Here is an 8,362-nt window from a genome sequence, read left to right as displayed (position 1 = left end):
ATATGGCTCTCCTCCTGAATATTATATTGTAATCCTTGCATGGGTTTCAATTAAAATTTTGGAAAATGCCTATGATTGTTCTAACATGTTACATTATCAACAGAGGCTAAAGGTTTTTCTTGAACATGGCTACCTGCTTCAATTCCTGAAAAACATAATCTAACATGAATACCAAATTTGTTTTATATTTGATGAGAGTTAATCTCAATCTCATTAAAGTCAACTGGTGGACGTGCCGGAGTGGTTATCGGGCATGACTAGAAATCATGTGGGCTCTGCCCGCGCAGGTTCGAATCCTGCCGTTCACGCCTTTTAATTTATTTTATTTTTGGCTGATGATTATATGGTGTTTACCCCTGATAACCATAACAATGCCTAATTACTCAAATCTTGTAAAATCACTGACAGGTTTCTGGTCAACATATAAATACTTCCAAGTCCTCCATCCTCTTTATAGGGGAAGCCCACCTACCACTAGAAGGTACATCTCTTTTCTTTTGGAAATTAATGAAGTGTCTTCTCATAGAATTTATTTGGGACTGCCTTCCACCTTTGGTTAGTCAAAATCTAAAATTTTGGTTTCATGTATGATAAACTTCACTCTAGGTTAGCTAGGTGGAAAGGGTGACTTTTGAATAAGAAATTTTAATAAAGGCTGTGGCGACAGCCTTACCAGCTTATTCTATGTCTCACTACTTAATCCCAACGGAGATGGGTAATAAACTTAATTCGTTGATTAAGAATTTTTGGTCATTAATAATTAAAGGCTGGGAACTCATTAATTGGTCTCAAATACATTTGAATGTGACCTTATTGAGATTGTTTCTTTTAGATAGAGAAGTGTCCCATGTTACCCCTCTCTCCCTATTCATTCACTTTCCAACTCCAAATAAACGGGTGTTGAAGTTCTCTATTAATGTCAAATCAACATATTTCCAATTTGTGAGCAATTCTCGTGTGCACTACAGCCCAGGCATCATCTTCTTCCCAACAACATTGGTCAAACATTCGGAGGACTAGAACTCTTCCTAAGATTCAAACCTTCTTTTGAAAGGAGGTTCATGGTGCCATTCTCACGAGTAAACAGCTCTTTGTTAGACATGGTTCACCCACTCCCTTGTGCTTGTTTATCTAATGATGAATCAATTATACATACTTTATTCTTTTGTGAGCATGCTTCTCTTCGTTTGAAATTCTCTCAAAGTAACAGATTTTATAGGGTATTCTATGTTGGATTGAATGGGGTTTTTTAGGATAGATTTTAGGGATAATTATTGTTGCCCCCTTGTACTCTGATTTTATTACTACTTTATCCCCTCTACTTTTTAAAATTGCTAATTCAACCTTTAACTTTGTCTAAAATTACTAATGCCCCCTTCCGTTAAGCTTAGTTAGTTTACTGATGATGTGGCATCTATATATTTTTTCAAAAACCCAAAAATAACCCTACAATTATCTCTTTACTTATTTACTCTTTTGCAAGTTATAATACTATCCTTAATTAACAATGGAGAAAATTTTAATTAAATTTTCTAAAAAGAAACTACCGAATAAAGAAAAGACTTGATTTTCTTCTCTAAAAATAAATCGCAGAATAAATGAAATATGTGATTAAATAAAATTTAAAATAGAAACTAAAATATTAGGAAATATCAAATGTAATTCAAAGTTGAAAATTGAAAATCTCCTAATATATGCTAACCATTGTACAAAGTGTGTGGTCCCATCAAAACCAAAATTTATCATAAAATATAAGATTTTAAGGATATAATTGACATTCAATATAGTTTTCTAAAAATGAGGGTAATGTCATATTTTTAACTTCTTAATTTTAATGAAGGGTAAAATAGACATTACTTATTTGATGTTAACAATCATTTAACACTGTTAGAAGTGAGGGGGGCAATAGTAATTCCATAAATAAAGAGGTTTGATTAGTAATAAAACAAAAGTACAAGGGGGCAATAGTAATTATCCCTAGATTTTAATACTCTACTAATCTAGTTAGTCAATTCCATTTGAAGTTCATTATGCTGGACTACAAGGAAAGATAGAAATGACTTTTTATTCAAGGGCATTTCTCCCTCAATTCATAGATCTCTAACCTATTTATCTCAGTTAGTTTCTGAAATTGAATTCAGTAACTCTCTCTCCCAAGGTATTATCAAATGAGCAATCTCAATGCCCTTTCCTTTTTCAACCTTCTATTTCCCATAGCGACTTTGTTTCTTTGTAGAAGGAGCTTGGGATTTAACAACACTAAATGGAGCATGAGGATGCATACTTTGGGACCCTAGAGACAACTTTGTAGTAGCACGATCAAGAGTAAGCCGTGGTGTCTCAACAGTAATGATAGAGATGGAGGCAATTCGAAATGCAGTTATTTTTGCAATCCAACTTAATTTGAGTAGAGTTCGGATAGTTTCAAATTGTAAATCTGCCATTTTGTCCTAAAATGGGCAGCTTAGTTCCTTAGATTGGGTTACTTGCGGTATTTCTGATAATCATATGACCTATGCGTCCAGGTTTGAATTGATTTGGTTTTATTTTGTTAATAGGGTAGGTAATGCTTTTGCATATTTCTTAGCCAAGGGATCTCTTAAGTTCTCTCTTAATTGTGTTTGGTGGCAGTCGCCATCTCCTTTTATTGTTGAAAACTCTTTTATCGCTGCTAGGAATGTTGTCCTAGAGAGCCTAATAATATAGATCTACTTTTGATTAAAAAAAAGTAAATATAGAAAATAAAGAAAAGGTTTTTTTCCCCCTAAGTAAGGCTTGTATGATTTTCCCTCTATACTTTATCCTGCTTCTTTGCATTTTCAGTGTTTCTATTTAATGAAATCATGTGTGTATAGTTCAACCCAACCCCCCAAAAAAATAAAAAATAATAATAATCATGTATACTTAGTTTTTAGGATTCTAAAGTAAGATGTTATGTTTGGATGACCCTTCAAATTTCAAGAGAAACATTTTTTTTTTATAAAAATTCTCAAAGTGGCTCAAGATTGTGCCAAAGTGTTGGGTCGTTAAAAAAAAATACACATGAAATAGATTGAATTACTCATATGTTTGGGCTCGTGAAACAAGAAACAAGAAACATATATGAACTTTACAATGCAACCCCTTAATACATAAAATTTATATTTATAAGAATATACTATTCTTAATATTATTTTTTTGTTATGAAAAAACTGTTTGAGTACCATTGTTACCCTGCAGGAGAAGGGACACTACTCCATACCATTGGTATGATGGAGATCCCACATGTTTTTGGGGATCGGTCCCCTACATCAATGGTGTAAAGCTGTCCCTTCACTCCCTCACGGGTAGATGAATCAAACTCTGAAGGATCATACGTTTTTGCATGAATCTCATATGTTTTTATCTATTTTTATTTTTAATTCGACTTTAAATTCAATGAAGTTATCATAAATTAAGGTCCCATTTGATAATCCATCGAACAAAAAAATCAGCTGAAAACTGGTTGATAAAACTAGTTTGTTGAATTTTTTGAAACATATATTGAAATTTATGAAATTCTTTGCCTCAAGAAGTAGCTTTGACACAACAACTATTTGTTGTTGCATCTATTTCTCGAAGCAAAAGTTGGACGTTGGCTAAGTTTAAGTGAATGAATTTACAAAGTGTTGAATTTTTGTTTTAAAATAAAATAGTAATATAATATAATATATTTTTTTGGGAGGGGGGGGGGGGGGGGGGGGGGGGGGGGGGGGGGGAACCGGGGGGGGGGGGGGGGGGGGGGGGAGGGGGGGGGGGGGGGGGAAGGGGGGGGGGGGGAAAAAAAAAAAAAAAAAGGGGGGGGGCCAATAGTAACCTAAACTATTTAGATAATTTTCAAAACATTAAGACTCTATCTCCCTAGTTTTGTTTTAGGACTCTTGTTTATTCTTACTCTATAGGACTCTTCTGGATGTCTATTAGGTAATTTAGATTACCATATGTGTTTAGTCCCACATCCGATGGAGCTAATGATTACATGATTTATATATACATATATAGCTCCTAAGTGGGGTGTATGCCGGTAGAGAGCTAAGTGTGGATCACGCGCATGCACCGAGATGGAACGAGTAGGGCGTGGTTGCGGTTGTGGTCCGTAGACCCAGTTTTGGGTTTTGCAGTAGGGAGGTGACAGATCATACAGTCACAACTCTCTGAAGGTGACGTTACGTACATATGTAGCTCTCTGAAGGTGTCCATACAAGCCTATAAATAGAGGTAAAGCTCTGAACAAAGGACTTACTCTAATTTTGGTGAAAAAACAGAAATTCGTATTCTAGAGTTAGAAAATTTCTTGCGTTTTTTGTTTTCTTCATTACTGTGTTGTGTACTACTTTCGTATCTCCTTAGCAAGTAGTATTTGTTGGAGTGCTAGCCTTCAGATCTAGGAGTTGTTGTATCTTGGAGGTGAGAACGTCAAGGTCAAACCCGTCAGCACCGAAAAGGGCGTTCAAATACCTTAAGGAAAAGTATTGTTCGTACACCTCAACTCACCCTGTTCGAGTTCGTTCTGATTTTCCTTTCGCTTCTTCTACTACATTCGGGTAAGTGATTTTGACATAAGGTATACTTTATATATTCATTTCTCCTTGATTCTGTTATTGGTTTGTCTATATTGTGCCTCTGGAGTAGAAGGACCAAACCTAAGTAGCTTTGTGTATTTGATAGATAATCAAACCGTCCAAACGGAGTAGTTCTACCAAAAAACAAAAAGGACCAAACCTAAGTAGCTTTGTGTATTATGTTCTCTCTATATTTGCTAGTTAAGTATTTCTTTTCTTTTTCTTTTTTCCTTTTAATTCTTCCAGCAGAATATGATCTACAAGTTCAACATATGACAGCTCTATATGTACTTAAAATTGTTTAGTCATCAATAGTCTTACATAAAAAAAAAATTAGGCACTAACAAATTGTTACTTGTCGATCAATAATTTCAGTGAAGACCAAGATCAATATTACACATTCAACCTTAACAGCCTTTTAACACCATTAGGTTTGAGGGGGAAAATAGAAATTTCATAAAGAACAAGGTTCAATTGGTAATTAAGCTATAGTATAGGGGCAGGAGTGATTATCCCTGAAATAAACTATCCTTTCTAACCCATTTTAGAATTCCATTAAAAGAATACATGATTTATCACACATAGAAACATAAAATAGCTATAAAAGGTACGTTGGGTTTTAAATGTTCAGTTTGGTCCATTCAATTCAATTCAAGCTAAGACTAACGGATTGGACCGAACTAGCCCAAAATTGATAGGTTTTCAATGCCCAACCTGTATGCCATCCAATTAACCACAGTTAGTCCAATTCAGATCTTAATGGGCTAGTTCATTTTGGTTTCAACAGTTCCTTCCCCATAATTGACATCCGAAGGATGGAGAAAGGAATCTCATTCACCAAATACTACTGGTATTTTGGACTAGATGGTTAGTAGAGACCTAGTGGGGTAGGGTAGGGATTTAGTGTTGTTGTGGTTGAGAGGACTACAGGATTTGTGAGCCAAGAGAAGAGAGGAATGATGAATTAGGGTTTTCATGGTTAAGAGATTAGCTACGGATCAATATGATCCTCTAAGCTATACTGGAAACCAACTCTAACTTTGATAGCAACTTTAGCCAATCGATATGATCCTACAAAGCTATATTGTAGACCGACTCTAGCTTCGATACCAACTCTAGTCAAAGACAGCCATTGATCAATATGATCTTTTAAGCTATACTGCAAACCAACTCTAGTTGGAGACAACCAAGGTTGTAGACTTAGAATACTGAGACTATTGATTTGATGAGTTCTTCTAATTTAGCTTTTGTAGATAGTAAAAAGAAAATTAGTTATCATATATTCATCTACCATTAGAAATAGTTATGATGGGTTCTTCCATTCTTTCAAGTTTTTTATTCTCTTTTTTCTCCAGAAAGAGGCATATAAGGAAAGATGAGGAGATTGAAAAATGTTTCATCACTCTGAAGGTCGTAGTGTTTGGATTGATCTTTTTTAACATGCGTTGGTGTAATGTACACACGACTCTCCTCGTGAATATTATATTGTAATCTTTGTATGGGTTTCAATTAAAATTGATTGTTCTTTCTAACATTTTACATTATCAAACTCGTTAGTCCAAGTACTTTTGAATGCAAATAGTTATTCTACTCTCCAGCCAAGTTCTTTAGATTTGAAAAGTAAACTAAAAACTAAATTTCTTCTAATTATAAAAGTTTTGTTTTCTTTAAAATTTCTTTAAAAACGAAACAGAGGCTAAAGGTTTTTCTTGGACCTGACTACCCACTTCAATTCCTGTGAAACGTAATCTAACATGAATACAAAATTTTTTTTATTTTTAATTTCAGCTTCATCAGAGCCACCCGTGGATGTGCCGGAGTGGTTATCGGGCATGACTAGAAATCATGTGGGCTCTGCCCGCGCAGGTTCGAATCCTGCCGTTCACGGTTTATATATTATATTGTCTCTTTATTTGCAGGTAGTATTTCTTTATTTTCGATTTTCTTTCCTTTTAATTATTTACTCATAAATAATTCTACATTAAAATATTTTAGATACTCACAACACAAATTTGGTATCCTAGATTTTAGTTAACAAGTATCAATCCATAATATTTAGGAAGTCATAAATTTGATGCTTCTTAGAGCCTATTCGTTAAAGAAAACAAAGATATCGTTTGTTAATCTAATCATTATTTATTGTATCTCAAGATAATTGCGTATATTCTTTTCCTTTCTACTAGGTAATGATTCTTAAATTTATTTGCCTTAATCATACTCAAATGGATAGTAAGTGAGACTCTCACTTTTAATATATGAAGTTTTTGTCTTTTTAAAGTGAGCAAAAAGGAATAATTGAAAAGTTGTGAAACTATTAATGATATTTTTCTATGATGAGACAAAAAATACTTTCCATAATTTTTTCTTAAAGAAAACTACAATCATTTCATCTTTTGAAATTTTTCTGAAGAGGGATTAGTGGAGTATAATTTTTATTTATCTCCTTTTCTTTTAAACTTTCTTTAGGGGTCTGGAATCGTTTTGGCTTAAAAGTAATTTCATAACTATTCATATATGTCATAATTTATTTTGAATTTTTATAGAAATAGTTATACTAAATTGGATTTTTTTTGTGTGATATACATTATGTTTTTATGGAAGAGAGACATTAGAATATTAAGCTGGAGTGGTTGGAGTGGTTGCTTGGGGCAACCAGAGCTGGCAACAAAAGCAGGTTTGGTCACTTGGGGGATTTTACAGATGATCCTACAAAGCTATATTGTAGACCGACTCTTACTTCAATACCAACTTTAGTCGAAGACAACCATGGATCAATATGATCCCTCTAAGCTATAACTGGAGACAACTAGGGTTGTAGATTGAGGCACTCTAAGACTATTGATTTGATGAGTTCTTCTAATCTAGCTTTCTGGGAAAAAAAGGAAAATTAGCTATCATATGGTCATCTACCATTAGAAATAGTTATGATGGGTCCCTCCAACGTCTCAAGTCTTTTATTCTCTTTTCTCTCCACAAGAAAGAGGCACTGAAGGGAAGATGGGGGAGATTAAAGAAGGCTTCATCACTATAAAGGTTTCAATGTTTGGATTGATCTTCTTTAACATACGTTGGTGTAATGTACATACGGCTCTCCTCGTGAATGAATATTATATTGTAATCCTTGCATGGGTTTCAATTAAAATTTTGGAAAATGCCTATGATTGTTCTAACATTTTACATTATCAGGCTAAAGGTTTTTCTTGAACATGGCTACCTGCTTCAATTCCTGAAAAACATAATCTAACATGAATACAAATTTGTTTTATATTTGATGAGAGTTAATCTCAGCCTCATTTGAGCCAACTGGTGGACATGCCGGAGTGGTTATCGGGCATGACTAGAAATCATGTGGGCTTTGCCCGCGCAGGTTCGAATCCTGCCGTTCACGCTTTTTAATTTCTTTTATTTTTGGCTGATGATTATATGGTGTTTACCCCTGAAACCATAACAATGCCTATCTAATTACTCAAACTAGAATATAATCACTCACAAGTTTCTGGTCAGCATATAAATACTTCCAAGTCCTCCATCCTCTTTATAGGGGAAGCCCACCTACCACTAGAAGCAGGTACATCTCTTTTCTTTTGGGAATTAATGAAGTGTCTTCTCATAGAATTTATTTGGGACTGCCTTCCACCTTTGGTTAGTCAAAATCTAAAATTTTGGTTTCATGTATGATAGACTTCACACTAGGTTAGCTAGGTGGAAAGGGTGACTTTGAATCAAGTTGATAAGAAAATTTTAATAAAGGCTGTGGCGACAGCCTTACCAGCTTATTCTAT

At 34.4% G+C, this 8,362-nt stretch overlaps 3 non-coding genes across 3 annotated transcripts; all 3 read left to right on the top strand.

Annotated features, from left to right (window-relative positions):
- Positions 1-226: 226 nt before the first annotated feature.
- Positions 227-308, top strand: TRNAS-AGA (transfer RNA serine (anticodon AGA)). The gene has a single exon. It is a non-coding gene; the product is annotated as a tRNA-Ser (tRNA).
- A 6,077-nt stretch (positions 309-6,385) lies between these two features.
- Positions 6,386-6,467, top strand: TRNAS-AGA (transfer RNA serine (anticodon AGA)). Its single transcript has one exon. It is a non-coding gene; the product is annotated as a tRNA-Ser (tRNA).
- Positions 6,468-7,886: 1,419 nt separating this feature from the next.
- On the top strand, positions 7,887-7,968 carry TRNAS-AGA (transfer RNA serine (anticodon AGA)). The gene has a single exon. It is a non-coding gene; the product is annotated as a tRNA-Ser (tRNA).
- The last annotated feature ends 394 nt before the right edge of the window (positions 7,969-8,362 follow it).

This window comes from Hakea prostrata, chromosome 1 (assembly GCF_041222555.1).
Source record: "Hakea prostrata isolate BN-2017 chromosome 1, UWA_Hpros_2, whole genome shotgun sequence".
Taxonomy (NCBI): Eukaryota; Viridiplantae; Streptophyta; class Magnoliopsida; order Proteales; family Proteaceae; genus Hakea; species Hakea prostrata.
This window is presented reverse-complemented; position numbering and strand designations above follow the sequence as displayed.